Source organism: Odocoileus virginianus, chromosome 19 (assembly GCF_023699985.2).
Source record: "Odocoileus virginianus isolate 20LAN1187 ecotype Illinois chromosome 19, Ovbor_1.2, whole genome shotgun sequence".
NCBI classification, from domain to species: Eukaryota; Metazoa; Chordata; class Mammalia; order Artiodactyla; family Cervidae; genus Odocoileus; species Odocoileus virginianus.
In genome coordinates, this window is record NC_069692.1 from 24,002,952 (window position 1) to 24,022,031 (window position 19,080).

Here is a 19,080-nt window from a genome sequence, read left to right on the forward strand (position 1 = left end):
ATATATATATATTCAAACTTGTCTAAAGTCTGGAGTGGAAGGTAGATTTTTATCCTGGCCTTCTCCATTTAAATATGCCCCCTCAAGTCCAGACTCATCTTGCCCTCCTATCTCAGTTCAGCTGTACTTAACTAGAAAAAGAAGGAAAATTATAGGCCCATTCAAATCTTTAGCTGCAATAGCTAGTGTGGGTCCATAGAATGAATTTACACACAATTTCTCCATTGGGAGAGTTTGTAAAATTCTCATGAACTTGCAATTTGGCTAAAGTTCAAAGTGTCATTTTGAGTTTCAGTAGAAGATTATCAAGAATGTTATTTCAGAGCTGTCAAGCAAACTGTCAAACCGCTGTAATCACATGTTAATCGCAAATTTTCCAAACAATCAGATGAAAATCCAAGGGGAGGAGGATCTTTCTTAGTATCTGAATGTGTTACATTTTTATATGTCACAATGCAGCAGAAAGCGTGAGGTTAAGATTAAGCAGAGATCCTGTGTTTCAGACATTTTCAAGCTGTCACCATCGCCAAGAATGGATTGGCTTTTCAGTAGTTTCAGGAGGAAGATGATACATGTATATTCACATACATTAATGCTGCTTGTGAGGGTTTGTAGACTGTCTTTCAGTCATGCCAGTCTGTGGTTACCTGTCTCAGGTACTAAACTGGGTCCTGACAGCAGACAGGGCATTCTTTCAAGCTCCACCTTATTTCTCCCATATTCACCTGTCTCCTGGGAGGCAGAAGATGGGAAAGAAAAAAGGTGTGTAATTCATTGTTTATGGTCAGAAATTAGATGTACTTCACTGCCTTACTTTGCCCACAGTTCCCCTCAAAAGCTTGCCCTTCCAGTAGTCTCCTAGAATGTTCACCCTGTGAACTTTGTGACAATTTCCACTCCTGGCCCAGCTTATGGAAAGAGGCTGATGCCTGACCCAAGGTTAGACCAGATCAGCCATCATTCACTGGACCAGTGACTGGACATCATTCAGGACCATTCCTGAAAATTTAATGAAGAAACATTGTGACAGTTGTCAGTCAGTGCTGGGCTCTGGACCTGAAAGAGCATGAAAAGTTAGGGCTGGATCACTCATGTTGACTCTTGTGTGAAGTGAGAATCAGAGGAAGACAGCTGTAATAGAAGAATGAAGCAAATGTGTGGAGAGGAAAAGAGATAAGGGAGATCAAATGACTGAGATGTGGAAGGAATGACCTCAGTCCCTGAGTGTCTGATTGCCAGCTCTGGGAGTCTAAATCCCTGGGTCCCTTGAAGTTGCTGTTTGTAGTCTCTACTACAAACCTTTCAAACCTTGAGGTTCCTTGGGTGGGTTTCTAGTCTGTGAATTGTTGATACTTGACTCAAGCACACAACTAAATGTATTATGCATCCACCAGGTTGTCTGATCCAGGTTATGTTTTGTGGTGTGCAGATTTTGGTTTTCAGCTTATAGGCACAGTTTAAACTCATCATTACCACCCCCATGACAAACCCAACATATCCTCTGGTGCCTTTGTATTATAGCAGTATCCAAGCATGAACACAAGGAAATTTTCCTTCTCTAAGATTCTGCTCGGGAATTACAGTCTCTCAAGCACAACTCTGTCTCCCTTGGCTATTTCTTGCCTGTCTCAGTCTTGACCAGTGGTTCCCAATCCTGGCTGCATGTCCAAATTACCTAGAAAGCTTTTTAAAACTCCTGACTCCTGGATCTTTCACCCAGAAATTCATTTGATCTGGAGTGAGAACTTAGGCATCAAATTTCCTGAAGACTCTGATGGGAAACCAGGGTTGAGAACATTCATTTAAGTAATCATACAATCTCCTTGTGAGTTTAGCACGCAGTTTAGATTGGACTTTGGAATAGTTCCAATAAAGGAATTGTAGCAACAACCCAACTTCAAATCATTTGGTGTAATTTCATATTCAGGACACTAACCAATCCTCAGTAGACCTTTAATTTTCCACACTTACAAGGACCACCTTTACAGCCCAACACAAAGGCTGACATGTGGTCCCCTTTTGGCCCTGACAAATTCAATGGCTCCATCAAGGAGCTCTAAATTCTGGTTGCCCCAGAACCTCTGTTTTTCTGTAGCTTTCAGGTATTTTTCCTGTTCCTTCTTGTGGGTTCACAGCCACTTCCCAGGTGTGCCTTCTCATGGCCCAGATCTTTGCAAATCAATTATGTTTTAGAAAACCAGAGTTGAAGTCAGCCAAGCTGTCTAGACCTTATAAAACTAGGATGGAAAGACCCATACCAGCAATTCTGGTCTCTCTCTCTGAGCATCTACACAAATACACACACATTCCTTCCCCTTGGCTCTTAGAGACAAAAAACACAGTTTTCTACTGGGAAGTATAAGTCTGTTTGCTGGTATACAGATACTTGTGCTGACAGCTCAGGAAGAGAGCAGGTGCTTAGTGAGATATATGAAGCTGTTACTAAGAAAGATTATTGCTGAAAGAGGCAAGAATCACAAAGGGCCACTGAATACACTGTTTGGCCTAAACCAGGGTGTTGGGTGGAAATAATCTTTTGGAGACATATGCTGAGGCAAATAAATGATATTTAAAATATCTCCTTTTCTCTGCTTTCACCAGTCCACACGCTTTCCTCTCCCCATAAGGCATTAACGATGGATCATAATGTCCAAGGTACCTACTTTCTCAGCCTGTCCAAACACATCAGAGATGCTCCTGCTTCACGCCAGGTGAGCAGTCTTCACTTCAAAAGGCCATTACCCTGGGATCTCAGCATCACCTGATATTCCCACCAAATTTAGAAAAAGAGCAGACTACATTACTATCATTACCTGTCCATATGTTGCAGAACATTATGCAAGACAGTTGAAATGTTTTATTTAATTCAGTTGGTGAGAAGCACCTCTGTTTTTTGCATGAGAGAAAATCAGGAAAAATAATAACATTTAAAGACATATGTTTTGGTGGTCCAGTGACCAAGACTCCACGCTCCCAATACAGAAACCCCTGGTTGGATCCCTGGTACGGAAACTAGATCCCATGTGCTGCAACCAAGAGTTCACATGCGCACTGCAAGAAAGGTCAAAGGTCCCTCATGCAGCAATTAAGACATGGCACAACCAAATAAATATTTTTTTAAATAAACAAAATGAATGTTTTTGATAATATATATATATATATATATATATATATATATATATATATGTTTTCATATATGATGAAAATAGCTATTAAGTTTTGTGGAGATAGGTGTAATCTTGCAACTTAGATTACCTGCTGGATATGAGAATGATAAAGTTGGGTCTATTGGTATATTTGAAAAGTAACAAGGAGACAGTCTTTTAATCTGCTGTGCCCTACATTTTCAGAGTGCTTTGAAGCTCATACAGCGGGTTCAAACTCATTTTCTCATTTTATTCTTTGAAACAATTACATGGAGTTTGGGGTTATTTTCTTTGAAGATTGGACAACTGAAGTTCAGAGAGGTGAAATAAGTTATCCAAGGGCACACAGAACACCAAGTGTTTTGTGCACAAGACATCAACAGCTTCACAGGAAAGCAAACAAACATGGACTCAAGGTGTGCAAAGGTATGTAGACTCCAAAACTCAAAGATGCTTTACCTTGGATAGGTGTAGCCAAAATGAGGTAGTTTATAACTTGAAAATTACTATGAAAAGCATTTATAGATGACTTTTTCTGTTTTATAAGCTGCTTTTTAAAATGTATTGTTTAAAAAACTAAAGGGAATTTTGAAAGAAAAATTTTCACCCATATTCCCTTCAGCTAAAAAGGATTGCTTTCTCCACCCCAACAAGATTGTAAATTTCTTGAGGTGATACACAAGTTCTAATTAATCTTCCCATCAGTATGATCTGTCACAGAGGAAGTGTTCAATACATGCCTCATGAATGATTATTCCCAAAGCTTTTCCACATGCATATATATTTGATGTAGATGCATATTATTTGATGTAGATATATTGCCTAGTATGCATGTACTATATGTACAGTGCACAATTTCAGCTTTTACTTTGTAATTAAGGGTGTGTTGTCAATTTTTCTGTATGTTGTGTTATAATTATTTTTCATACTTTTGCCTAGCCATTCATTCATTCAGTATACCCTTATTGAGTACCTATTATTAGCTAAGCATTGTACTAGAAAATCAAGATGCCATAATAGTCTCTTGTTCTCAGGAACAAGTAAATGGATTCTGTGGGGAAAAGCGTGGTACATATTATAAAAAGAAGTCATCACAGGGGTAATGAGGGCACTTGGGAGAAGACTATCAGCCAGCATAGAGAAATCAGGAAATGCCTCTCAGAGGTGATGATGGAGATGATGCCCAAGCTGAATCTCAAAGGATGACTCACAGACATGGACGGTACGGAAGACATGGAGGTTTTTCTAGGCAGAGGGAGCTGCCTGTGCAAAAGCATGAGGTCAGGTGAGGCTGGTGCAGGTTGCTGGGACCATGGGCAGTTATTTGTGGCTGGCATGTCAGAAAAAGAGGGCAGGAGCAGAGACACAGTAGACAGGTGGGCCAACTCATAAAGGCCTCCTGTTTCATGGCACTAGTTGGATTTTATCCTGAAGGTAATATGGGGGGCCAGTGACAGATTTTCTTAAGCTAGGCAGTTGATATAATCAGATTTGGTCCCTCTTACAACTTATGGAGGCCCCACCAACAACTATACAGTGAATGGAGTAAAGAAAAGCAAGAATGGGTTTAGGTGAACCTGTTAAGAGTCTATTGTGGCCATCTGTACAGGAGATTATGAAGACTTAACAGTGGGTAGTGATGGCGGTGATTGGAGAAGTTGATGAGTCCTTCACATGTTTCATACATTATATTAAAGCATATCTAGCTGCTAAGATTGATAGTTCTACAAATCTTGGAGGCATAAGATACTAGAGGATTGTCCCTTACATAAAATTCAATACAGGTTTTCTGATCAGCAGACAGGCCTTTCACATTTTCAGTCAGAGACCCAGCTCCTTCTGTCTTCGCTCTGCCCTCCTCTAGGACTTCAGAGTTTTTAAGCATTCACCATTCTGGGGACTGGGAAATGAGCTTGGAGTATTTTGTGGGACATACCCGGAAGTGGGGAGGTAGAGAGACACAGATAAAAGGAGAAAAGTATGAAGGATGACTTCCAATTTTCATGTGTTGACAGGATTGGACTAGAGAAGGGCAGAATGGCTAATGTGATTATGGACATATCGAGTTTAGGGCAGACAGTCCAGTGCAGGTTCCCAGTATGACATCAAGCAGAGAGATTGTGCTGAAACTTAGCAGAGTCTAGATTGGAAAAGCTGATTAAGGTGCCATATACTACTAATAATGAGGCTGTTTACTGACACATCACCAAATGTGTACCATTTGCTAAGGTACCCTATGGAGTAGACCCTATTATTGTCCTCATTTTACAGAGTAGAAACAGGATTAAAGGGCAAAATGAGTTTCCCACATGGTTGGAAAGTGAAGGAATCAGAATTTGAATGTCATTTCTCTTGACTCCAGTTGAAGGGAACTAGTAAACCTAAGCGAAGAGAAACAAGGGCGGTCCCTTGAAGAGAGCAGTCTGTACAGTATGCGCAGAGGACAGGGTCACCACAAAGAAGTTGAGGTCAGAGAGGCAGGACATGTCATGGAAACCTAGCCTCAGTCAGAGAAAAGAGAGTGGGTATGGAGATCAAAGCGAGAGTGAGTTTCAGAAAGAAAGTCAAATTACACCCAGGGAGGTCAAATGAGGTAAGATCAGGGAAGGAAAATATTACCTGAATTTAGCCAGAAAGTTTTCAGTGACTTCAGTAAAAAGGGCAGGAATAGCAGGCAGCCAGGTGAAGTGAACAGGTTGTAAAGGAGAGGGGGAGAATGGGGAGTGCAGATGTCTCTAAGAAGTTTGGCTGGGAGGGGAGTGGTTGGCTAGTGATGTGAGTTCACGCTTTTCCTTTAAAAATGGGAGAGATTTGAAGGGGAAAGAGATGGCTGAGAGGCCAGGGTTGATTTCACAGAGAGTTGCTCTTTGAGGGAGTGAGATGGTGGAGAAGACGCAGACAGTCTGAAGACAGTGGAGAGATCAGCCTGAGAAAGGGACAGGACAGGAAGGGCCAGGAATGCAGGTGGGGCCATACATGTGAATCTTAAGTGGGGAGCTAGGGAATCAATGGATTGCCTCCTAATTCGTTGTGAAATTTGGGGAGGAGGACATCAGCTAATAGTGAGTTGACAAATGGAAGGGACTCTACAGTTATCATTTTGATTGCTGCGCAATATTATATACATTGAGGACATTGAGCAACATTTAACAGATGAATTCTCCTGTTAAACGACATTCAGACTGTTCATATGTTTGCTACTGTACAAACATATAATGATTACTCTCACACATATGATTGTTTTTATTCGTATGATTATATTGACATGAAAATTGTCAGCCGAAGGGCAGCAGCGTTTTCATGGCTCTTGAAATGCACTGCCAAACTGCTTTTCAAAAGGACTGTAACCAGGCCAGTAGTGCTTTGTCAGCATACCAATTTCTCTGCAGTTTTTGTAGCACTGGGTTTTACTATTTTAAAATGCTATTTGAACTCAGTGGGCATTTGTGGTACCTCATTAATGACTTAAGTTATATTTGATGACCACTAAGGTGATGGGGGCTTCCTTCATAGCTCAGTTGGTAAAGAATCTGCCTGCAATGCAGGAGACCTGGGTTCAATTCATGGGTCGGGAAGATCCCCTGGAGAAGGAAATGGCAACCCACTCCAGTGTTCTTGCCTGGAGAATTGCATACCAGAGGAGCCTGGCAGGCTACTGTCCATGAGGTCACAAGAGTTGGACACGACTTAGTGACTAAACCACCACCAAGGTGATGGAATTCCAGTTGAGCTATTTCAAATCCTAAAAGATGATATTGTGAAAGTGCTGCACTCAGTATGCCAGCAAATTTGGAAAACTCAGCAGTGAGCACAGGACTAAAAAAGGTCAGTTTTCATTCCAATCTCAAAGAAAGGCAATGCCAAAGAATGCTCAGACTACCACACAGTTATACTCATCTCACATGCTAGCAAAGTAATGCTCAAAATTCTCCAAGCCAGGCTTCAACAGTAAGTGAACCTTGAAATCCCAGTTCAAGGTTCAAGTTGGATTTAGAAAAGGTAGAGGAACCAGTGATCAAATTGCCAATATCCATTGAATCATCAAAAAAGCAAGAGAGTTCCAGAAAAACATCTGCTACTGCTTTATTGACTATGCCAAAGCCTTTGACTGTGTGAATCACAACAAACTGTGGAAAATTCTGAAAGAGATGAGAATCCCAGACCACCTGAACAATCTGTATGCAGGTCAAGAAGCAACAGTTAGAACTGGACATGAAACAACAGGCTGGTTCCAAATTGGGAAAGGAGTATGTCAAGGCTGTATATTGTCACCCTGCTTATTTAACTTATCTGCAGAGAGCATCATGAGACACGCTGGGCTAGATGAAGCACAAGCTGGAATCAAGATTGCCAGAAGAAATATCAATAATCTCAAATATGCAGATGACACCACCCTTATGGCAGAAAGCAAAGCACTAAAGAGCCTCTTGATGAAAGTGAAAGAGGAGAGTGAAAATTTTGACTTAAAGCTCAACATTCAGAAAACTAAGATCATGGCATCTGGTCCCATCACTTAATGGTAAATAGATGGGGAAACAATGGAAACAGTGACAAACTTTATTTTTTTGAGCTCTAAAATCACTGCAGATGGTGACTGCAGCCATGAAATTAAAAGATGCTTCTTGGAAGAAAAGTTATGATCAACCTAGATAGCATATTAAAAAGCAGAGACATTACTTTGCCAACAAGGTCCATCTAGTCAAAGCTATGGCTTTTCCAGTAGTCACGTCTAGATGTGAGAGTTGGACTATAAAGAAAGCTGAGTGCTGAAGAATTGATGCTTTTGAACTGTGGTGTTGGAGAAGACTCTTGAGAGTCCCTTGGACTGCAAGGAGATCCAGTCAGTCCATCCTAAAGGAAATCAGTCCTGAACATTCATTGGAAGGACTGATGCTGAGGCTGAAACTCCAGTACTTTGGCCACCTGATGGGAAGAACTGACTCATTGGAAAAGACCCTGGTGCTGGGAAAGATTGAAGGCAGGAGGAAAAGGAGAAGGGTTAGGATGAGATGGTTGGATGGCATCACTGACTCAATGGACATGAGTTTGAGTAAACTCCAGGAGTTGGTGATGGACAGAAAGGCCTGGTGTGCTGCAATCCATGGGGTTGCAAAGAGTCGGACATGACTGAGAGACAGAACTTAACTGAACTGAAGGTTGACCATTTGTCTCTCTCTCTTTTAAACAATCTGTATTTTCTTTTGTTTGAATTATCTATTCTTAACCTCTATCTATTAGGACTTAATGCTGTTTTTATATAGCTGACAAAGTCTCCAATAGATATTAATCATTTGCATATCCAAGTTGAGGGAAATTTTCTCCATTTTTCCTTTTTAGATTTAGTTTTGATTGTTTAGAGATATTGCATTTTTATAAAGTTTTTTTTTTACAGTAATGTAGACACATACATGGCTTTGTAGTAGAGTTTTTCTGTCTTTTATTAGGAAAGAGAGAGAACAGAGATTTTCTGGGGAGACAGAAGGTTCTGGGAGGGGAATGGGCCCTGAGGCAGGCCTCTGAGTGTCAGAAGCCCACCCTCAGGTAAAAGCCTGTATGATTTACTGCGGGAGGGTGTTGGCACATGAGGATGGCAGAGCCTTGGGCAGAGCTGGGAAACCATGGCTCTCAAATTTTGGCACAGATCTCTGCAGGTGTGGTCACAGGTTAGGGCTTCAGCTGCAAGGGAGGCCAGTAGGCTCTGGGCAATGAAATAGTCCAGTCCAGAGAGAGTGATACAGACCAGCCCCAGTAACGACCCAGTTGGAACACAGCCTGCTGCAAACTCTGAGAGAAAAGAAGCCCGAAACAGACGTGATGGGGAAAGGAACATCACAATCACTTAGACCCTTGCCAGGGGTCAGGCCCATAAACTAGTTTTACCACTGTGCAACTGTGGGACCATTTTTATTATTCCCATTTAACTTACCAGGAAGCAGAGGATCAAAGGGGTTAACTAACATTCACTGTTACCCAGCTTATGAGAGTCCATCTGGTTCTCAAATCTCGTGTTCCTAAACTAGGCCTCAGCTCTGAGAATGGGGCCTTAAGTGGCACTGGCATCAGTACAGTGTGTGGCCTGGGGAGAAGAAATCAGTCCAGTCGGTGAGCATCTTCTGGAGGATGCAGTCAGTCAAGTGGAGGAGTTTGGTTTTGGTGAAAGAGGAAATGGAGACCCAGAGGAGGATTCTCAACAGAGAGTTGGTTTAAGCTGATATTTTAGGAAGACAGTAGGGAGTGAAGAGCAGAAGCACGCTGTTTTTCTGTGCCACACTTGAGGACACCAAGTAAATATAGCATCCTGCTCAATGAGAGCAAGTAGGAACTTCTGAGTTGCTGCTAAGTCACCACTCTGGATGCCTATCTGAACTGTAATCCCTTCATCTTTCAAGAAGGATTCTGAAAATGAGGAGAGGTTGCTAGGGGAGATAAAGCTTAAGTATCATAAACAACAGAATCTATAAAATAGTTTTCCCAAATGAGCTCAATTCTCAAGCCAGGAGCAGTTGAGTGTTTGACAGGAGATAAGGAGGAAGCCAGCAGGGATCTGCCTTGACCCCCTCCCTCAGACTTTCTTCCCAAGTATCACAGAAGTAAGTCCTCACCAAGAGTCTTCTTCCAACCTGCATTCTCAGGATATCTACAGCCCCAGTGTTTCTTCAGCCAGGGACCCAACCCTCTCATAGATTTGTAAACTCTCCTGGCTCTTTACTTGATGTAGATTTATATCCCTACCCTGAACCCCAAACGGAATGAGTCTTCAAGCAAGAATAATTGATTTAAATGACTTACATAATATGCTTATTTTATAAGTGGATTAGATTTTTATTTTGAGCTTTTAAAAAAATAGATATCCACATTGGGACTTCCCTGGTGGCTCAGTGGTAAAGAATCCACCTGCCAATGCAGGAGATGCAGGTTCGATTCCTGGGTTGGGAAGATCCCATGGAGAAGGAAATGGTAACTGACTTCAGTATGTTTGCCTGGGACATCCCATGGACAGAGGAGCCTGGAGGGCTATAGTCCATGGATCACAAAAGAGTGAGATGCACTTAGTGACTAAACAACAGCAAAGAAAACTACATATAGCCATAAAAAGACATTCACAACACAAAAACACAAAAAGAGTGTATGCAATGTGAACTCAGTTTTATAAAATAAATTATATATATTTACATGTATATGCTATGTATCAAAGTGTTAATTAACAGTGCTTACCTCAGAATGGAGACTATATTCTTTTTTTTTAATGTGCGGCAGAAACCACTATCTTCCAATATCCATTCTTCCTTTATTCTATAGTAATAGGACCTCCAATTTTAGTTGAGCATCTAGAATAACTAGCATATATTTAGCTACTGTATGAATAGCCACCTAGAATAGATAGCATATTTTTAAGCCTCTCTTACAGCTAGATGTGGTCATAGTAACTGTTCTGACCAGTGAGATATATTAAGTGGATGTGTTATTTATCACCTTCTAGAAGGTGTCCTTGAAAGGAACAGACATGCCTTCTTCTCTTTCCTCCTCCTTGCTGACTGGAATGTGAGCATGATGGCTGGTGCTGGAACAGCCATCTTGGACTCTGAAGTGGAAGCCATAATGCTGAAGATGTTGGAGCAATTTAGAGAAAAGAAACTGGGTCCTTGATGACTGTGGGCCATTGCGCCAGACCTGGATGCCCTATATCTACCTGAGAATTATTTTTCCTCTTCATCTTATATAATTCACTACTATTTTGAATTTTCTATCACTTGACAGCTGAACCAACTCCTAGATATTTTTGAAAGCTGAGAAATACATCTGGGTATATTGAAAACTCTGGTCCAAAATCTTATACATGGAGTGATCTTCCTAGCTGTGAAATCTTTCACTGAAACCACTTGTCCGAAGTTTCACTCAGATCTTCTCTCACACTCCATTCAAACATATCGCATCTTGTCAACACTTAATACTGTGTTTAGTTTTCTTTTTTCTTTTTTTGGTGGAAGGGACACATGGTCTCATCCCTAGTCCATAGACTGTCTTAATTTTAATTCAAAAGTTTTCACAACTCTCCTGAGAATAAGGTATTGATGTAGCTCCATTGCAACAACTTGGGAATATTTGTAGTAGCCTCTTGGGCTCCCCTCTTGGCTCAGTGGTAAAGAATCCCCTGCCAATGCAGGAGACGCAGGAGACATGGGTTTGACCCCCGGGTCACGAAGATCACCTGGAGTAAGAAATGGCAAGCCTCTCCAGTATTCTTGCCTGGAAGTTCCCATGGACAGAAGAGCCTGGTGGGCTATGGGGTTTCAAGGAGCTGGACATGACTGAGTGACTGAGCATGCATGCATGCAGTAGCCTTTTAGGTTATTAGAGACCTGTGAATGGAGATAAAACCAAAGTTGAGAAGGTTTAGGCAGCCCTTTCCAAGCCCAAGTGAGCTGCTTCTATAACATATTGAGACTGTGGCCTGTGAAGACCAACAGGAACGCCATAGTGTGTGTGTGTTGCCCATGCTTTACATGGGTGTGTGGTGCTCATATGTTGTGTGGTGCTCATATGTTGTGTGGTTTTAACATTTGGGTGATAACACATGTGTTTGTGAGGTGTTTGTGTGTTCATGTGGTTTTGTGAGCTATGAATTTGCGCAGCCTATGTGTTATATAGGGGTGTGTATTCGTGAGGACATATATTGTGCTTCTGTGCCACATAAGGATGAGTGTGTGTGTGTGTGTGTGTGCATGCATGCACGTATATCATGTTGACATGTGTTTGCAGTGTCTGGATGTGTGATCTTGTGCTTGCACACACACATGTGTAGTCCTGTTGCATAACAGTGACAGAAGTCATTAGTGGGTCCTAAAGAAGGTTGCGGTTGTTTTAGGAGACATGCCAGAACCAGTCATATGGAAGAACCTCCACCTCCATCGTTCCACCTCCTCATACAGTTCTAGATCCTAGGTGTCCCCATTCATTCCTATTAATAATAGAGTGTTTACATTACATTTGATTACGTAAACTGCAGGCAGGCACCAGCAATTTAATTTTAAGTTGGCTTCGATTCAGCTGCTGCTTTTGCTTTTGCTGCTCGAAATGACTAAAAGCCATTTTAAGTTAATTTTTTCCCAGGCATTTGCTTACACTGTGAAGGGAAAATTATTCTGAAACATAAGGAATACTTAAAATAACAAAATAAAAGGGAGATATCAGATGAAGAAAAACATGTTAACGAAATATAGTGTTGACATTTTAGCTATTCTCATACTCTTGGTGTGAACAATATTCTTCGGCATCTTACTCGTCACTACTGTATCTCCACAAAGATTCCACCATTTCCTGCTCTCTGATTCACTCACTATGATGACTGTCATTCCTGAGCAGGTCTGGATTCACAGGATCCCCCTAAAAGGGGAAAAACCATGCCCGTGGGAATATTTACAGATTACATCTCTATGTACCTAGAGATCTCTGATTCTATGGGATCATCTGACCTCTTGAAGTTTTTCTCACACAGACCACAAAGATGCTCATGGCCTTGGAGGTTTCTGAGGAGAGGATGCCCAGACTCTGCATTTCCACTTTGTGCCAGGAAGGGCCAGGTGCCCCCATTGGTGGCGCTGTTGAGCACTGTCTGGGAGGGGCACTTGTCCCACTTCGCTGTGGGGAGGAAATGGGAGCCACAGGCAGGCATTGGAGGGTTTCTGGAGCCTGGTGTTCCTCCTGGCTGCTTTTGGCCACATCTGAGAATGTGCCTGGACTGCAAACATGGGATCACTGGCATGTGGCCATTATGCATACAACCCTGTGAGGGATAGACTGTTACCCTTATTTTAAACAGAGGTTGAAATTCCCTTGTCTAAGGTTATTCATGTAGTAAGCGTCCATAATGGGATTTGAATCCAGACAGTCTAGTTTCAGAACTCTGCTCTTAATTCAAGCTCCCTCCTGAACACTTGTAACATGACCCATGCAGAAACCGGGTGGAGATGGAGGCACAGATTTGCCACCTGTTCTGAGCGGTTTCGAACCAAGAACTTCCAGATGTCTGAGCTGGGTTTAGAAAAGGAAGAGGAACTAGAGATCAAATTGCCAACATGCACTGGATTATAGAGAAAGCAAGGGAATTTCAGAAAAACACCTATCTCTGTTTCATTGATTGCGCTAAAGTTTTTGACTATGTGGATCATGATTAACTGTGGAAAGCTGTTAGAGAGATGAGAATACCAGACCACCTTACCTGTCTCCTGAGAAACCTATTTGTGGGTCAAGAGGCAACAGTTAGAACCCTTTATGGAACAACTGATTGGTTCAAAATCAAGAAAGGAGTGTGACAGGGCTGTCTGCTGTCACTCTGCTTGTTTAACCCATATGCTGAGCACATCATGAGAAATGCCATCCTGGATGAGTTACAAGCCGGATTCAAGATAGGTGGGAGAAACATCAACAACCTCAGATGTGCAGATGACACCACTCATATGGCAGAAAGCGAAGAGAAACTAAAGAGCCTCTTGATGAGGGTGAAGGATGAGAGTAAAAAAGCTGCCTTAAGACTAAATATTAAAAAACCAAGATCTTGGCATCTGGCCCCATGGCAAATAGGAGGGGAAAAGGTGGAAGTAGTGACATTTCCTTTTCTTGGGCTCCAAAATCACCATGGACAGTAACTGCAGCCATGAAATCAGAAGATGATTGCTTTGGCAGGAAAGCGATAACTAACCTAGACAAGTGTACTGACAAGCAGAGACATTGCTGTGCCAACAAAGGTCCGTATATTCAAAGCTATGGTCTTCCCAGTGGTCATGTATGGTTGTGAGAGCTGGACTGTAAAGAAGGCAGGACGCCACAGAATTGATGCCTTTGAACTGTGGTGCTGGAGAAGACTCCTGAAAGTCCCTTGGACAACAAGGAGATCAAACCAGTCAATCTTAAGGGAGATGAATATTCACTGGAAGGACTGTTGCTGAAGCTGAAACTCCAGTATTTTGATCATCTGGTGAGAAAAGATGACTCATTGGAAAAGTCCCTGATGCTGGGAAAGATCAAGGGCAGAAGGAGAAGAGGATGTCAGAGGATGAGATGGCTGGACTGCATCACTGATGGCAATGAACCTGAACTCTGGCAAGCTCTGGGAGATGGTGAGGGACAGGGAGCCCTGGCATGCTGTAGTTCATGGGGTCACAAAGAGTCAGACACAACTGGGTGACTGAACAATGACAAGTGAGAGGTTGAGCTCATGAGTTGAGCTTGGTCAACAGCCTAGCAGCCTGGTATGATGTTGTTCATTTATTAGGAATAACCTTGTGAAATTAAGAAAACTCTCTTTCTGGAAAGTGTTTAAAATGTTGCCAGGTAGCATAGGGAGAAACTTAGTTCTCTAGAGAGGATTTCTGTCCGCTCTCACAGATAATGAGAGAAATCATCGGGACATCCTTTGGACTCTACTTGCAAAAGAGAACCGGAAACTGAACACTTCTCACCTCCTCTTTGGCTCATCCTTGAGCACCTCCATTCTATTCTCAACACTGAGGACAGAAAGAAGCTCTTTTAAGGTGAAAGTTTGATTCTGCCCCTCCTCCACTGTGACGACTCTATAATTGCACCTAGGACTCCCACCCTCTGATTTCCCCATTTCTACTTTTTCCTGCTCTGTATTTCCCCCCAGTCCTAATCGACTTCCAACATACTGTATAATTTCATTATTGGGTTGGCCTGTAAGTTTGTTTGGGATTTTCCATACGATATTACAAAAAACCCAAACAAACTTTCTGGCTAACCTAGTATTTATTATGTTATTGTTTCTTTTCCCCTCCCGCTAGAATGTAAGATCTTTGAGGGCAAGGATCATTGTATTGCTTACTAATGTATTCCAAGTGCCTAGACTAGGCTGAAAATAGTGGACCAGGGGACCCTTGATGTTTCTTTTGAGGAAAGGAAGTGCCAACAAACATGGACATGAGTTATGAGAGATTTATAAATCTAGAGTTCAGGGAAGGGCTCTGGGCTGGAGATATACATATGGGACTCACCAGCTTATAGGTGGTGTTTGAGGCCACAGGTCTAGATGGGATCACCAGGGCAGCAGAAGGTTATGGACAGAGAACAGAACTGGTACAGGCCTGAGCCATAGGACTTCCTCTGTTAAAAGGCATAGCGATGAGAAAGAAAGAACAAGGGAGGCTGAGAAGAAGGAGCCGGAGAGGTAGAAAGAAAAGTGGGAGAATGTGATGTGCTTGAAGTCAATTGATGGAAATGTTTCAAGGAGGAAATGATCAGCTACATCAAATGGGTTAAGTGAGGCAAGGACTGATTACTAGAGAGAAGAGTTCATTTGAGACGTTGATAACCTAGTCACCAAGTACTCCTGTTCTTTCTCCAAATTTTCTCTCAAATCAACCCCTGCTGCTCACCCTGTTTCAAGCCACCATCTTCTCTTGCCTTGAAATTGCTGAAGTCCCTTAACCAGCTCTGCTTCAGCCTAGACCTGCACTTTCCATTACAGTAGCCATTAGTCACATGTAGCTACTGAGCATTTGAAAATGAGGCCAGCATGATTTGAGATGTGCTGTAAGTATGCACTGAATTTTGAAGATTTTGGGGGGGAAAAAGAAAGAATGTAAAAATATCTCACTAGTAATTCTTTACATTCATGCTTGTCTTGTTGAGATGATAATAATTTGGGGTTTTTTTTAGTAAAACAAAATGTATTCTTAAGATTATTCCTGGATTTTAAATTTTTTGCATTTTTAAATGTGGCTGCTAGAAAATTTAAAGTTACATCTGTGACTTGCATTTGTGGCTCTTATCATTTCTAATGGATAGTGCTGGACTAAATCATTTTCCACACTGTACCCGTGGTAATCTTTTAAAAGGACAAATGAATCATGTCACTGCCATGCTTCTCCCCTTCAGTAACTTCCCACGGCTTTTAAGATAAAACACCATGTCTTTAACATGTAAAGCTTTGAGAAGGGGCCCTGCTCTGTTGCCCCATCTCCAGACACTCTCTCTCTTGTCGGGGCTCAGGGCACATTGGCCTTCCCTCCCACCTGAGGTCTGCTCAGATGCAGCTCTCTCTGACTGAAGTCCTCTTTGCACTGCTAACGCATCTCCCTAGACTCAGTTTAAATGTTTCCTCCTCAAGAATCTTTCCCTAGCCTCAGTCTAGGTTAGGTACTCCACTTCTCATCTCATGCCTCCCTCCGGAGCTTGTCTCATACAGCGCTGGTTTAACTTGCCCACCACTATTTGCATAATCAATTTTAATCTTTCTCCACCAGACTGAACATTCATTATTTTGTTTGCACTTAACACAATTAACAAAATTGAGTTCCGATGTTTTACATTATATTGATCCACCTTGAGATTACTTCTGCTCTGTCTTTTTTCTCTCATGAAAAAAAAACCAAAACACAGAACTTTATTTTAAAGCAGTTTTAGGTTCACAGCAAAATAAGAGGAAGGTACAGAGATTTCCCATATACCCATTGCCCTTACATGTGGGTAGCCTCCTTCATCATCAGTATCCCCCACCAGGATGGTACACTGTTGTAACTGGTGAGCCTACCTTGACACATCATTATCACCCAATGTCCACAGTTTATATTAGGATTCACTCTCGGTGTTGTACATTCTATGGGTTTAGACAAATGTTTAATGACATATATCCACAACAGATTTCCCAACCTGGGGGTCTGGCAAAGGGACTGAGAACCCCCAGGGAATTTGACTTTGGAGGACAGTGGGATTTGATTACAGAACTTACACAGGACTGGAGATAGAGACTCTTGGGGGGCACAAACAAAACCTTGTACCCACCAGAACCCAGGAGAAAGGAGCAATGACCCCACAAGAGACTGACCCTGACTTGCCTGTGAGTGTCCAGGAGACTCCAGTGGAGGCATGGATCAACAGTGGCCTGCTGCAGGGTCAGGGGCACTGAATATAAGACATTTTGAAGGAGGTCGCCATTATCTTCATTATCCCTACCATAGTTTGGTCTTAGGTCAAAAAACAGGGAGGGAACACAGCCCCACCCATCAACAGAAAATTGGATTAAAGATTTACTGAGCATGGCCCCACCCATCAGAACAAGACCCAGTTTCCCCCACAGTCACTGTCTCCCATCAGGAAGCTTCCATAAGCTCTCTTATCCTTATCCATAAGAGGGCAGACAGAATGAAAACCACTATCACAGAAAACTAACCAAACTGATCACATGGACCACAGCCTTGTCTAACTCAACACAACTATGAGCCATGCCGTGTAGGGCCACCCAAGACAGATGGGTCATGGTGAAGAGTTCTGATAAAATGTGGTCCACTGGAGAAGGGAATGGCAAACCACTTCAGTATTCTTGCCTTGAGAACCCCATGAACAGTATGAAAAGGCAAAAAGGTATGACACTGAAAGATGAACTCCCCAGGTTAGTAGGTACCCAATATGCTACTGGAGAAGAGTGAAGAAATGATTCCAGAAAGAATGAAGAGACAGAGCCAAAGTGAAATCAACACCCAGCTGTGGCTGTGACTGGTGGTGGAAGTAAAGTCCGATGCTGTAAAGAACAGTAGTGCATAGAACCTGGAATGTAAGGTCCATGAATCAAGGTAAATTGGAAGTGGTCAAACAGGAGATGGCAAGAGTGAACATTGACATTTTAGGATTCAACTAAAATGGACTGGAATGGGTGAATTTAATTCAGATGACCATTATATCTACTATTGTGGGCTAGAATCCCTCAGAAGAAATGGAGTAGCCCTCATAGTCAACAAAAGAGTCTGAAATGCAGTACTTGGGTGCAATCTCAAAAACAGAATGATCTCTGTTCATTTACAAGGCAAATCATTCAACATCACAGTAATCTAAGTCTACGCTCCAACCACTAATGCTGAAGAAGCTGAAGTTGAATGGTTCTATGAAGACCTACAAGACCTTCTAGAACTAACACCAAAAAAAGATGTCCTTTTCATCATAGGGGACTGGAATGCAAAAGTAGGAAGTCAAGAGATACCTGGAGTAACAGGCAAGTTTGGCCTTGGAGTACAAAATGAAGCAAGGCAAAGGCTCACTGAATTTTGCCAAGAGAATGCACTGGTCATAGCAAACACCATCTTCCAACAACACAAGAGATGACTCTACACATGGACATCACCATATGGTCAATACAAAAATCAGATTGATTATATTCTTTGTAGCTGAAGAAAGAGAAGCTCTATACAGTCAGCAAAAACAAGAACACGGGCTGATTTGTGTCAGCCACAACCACATGATCTGTGGTTCAGATCATGAACTCCTTATTGCAAAGAAAGAAAGGTTAGTCACACAGTCGTGTCTGACTCTGTGATTCCATGGACTGCAGCCTGTCCTGCTCCTCTGTCCATGGAAGATGTCCTGCTCCTTTCTGTCCGCTCCAGGCAAGACTACTGTATTGGGTTGCCATTTCTTTTTTCACAGGATCTTCCCAACCCAGGGATCAAACCCAGGTCTCTGGCATTGTAGGCATATTATTTTACCAGCTGAGGCACAAGGGAAGCATAGACATAACCTTAGGAGTGGGTTCCACTGGGGATCAAAACCAGGACCTTCTGCATGTAAAGCAGATATGCTAACCACTACACTATGGAACCATGAGCTATTCAGAGTTAAATTGAAGAAAGTAGGGAAAACCACTAGACCATTCAGGTATGACCTAAGTCAAATCCCTTATGATTATACAGTGGAAGTGACAAATAGATTCAAGGGATTAGATCTGATAGAGTGCCTGAAGAACTATGGATGGAGATTCATGACATTGTCCAGGAGGCAATGATCAAGACCATCCCCAAGAAAAGAAATGCAAAAAGGCAAGATGGTTGTCTGAGGAGGCCTTACAAATACCTGAGAAAAGAAGAGAAGCTAAAGGCAAAGGAGAAAAGGAAAGATATACTCTGAATGCAGAGTTCCAAAGAATAGCAAG

At 42.1% G+C, this 19,080-nt stretch overlaps 1 non-coding gene across 1 annotated transcript; it reads right to left on the minus strand.

Annotated features, from left to right (window-relative positions):
- Positions 1-18,678: 18,678 nt before the first annotated feature.
- Positions 18,679-18,751, minus strand: TRNAV-UAC (transfer RNA valine (anticodon UAC)). The gene has a single exon. It is a non-coding gene; the product is annotated as a tRNA-Val (tRNA).
- Between the last annotated feature and the right edge of the window lie 329 nt (positions 18,752-19,080).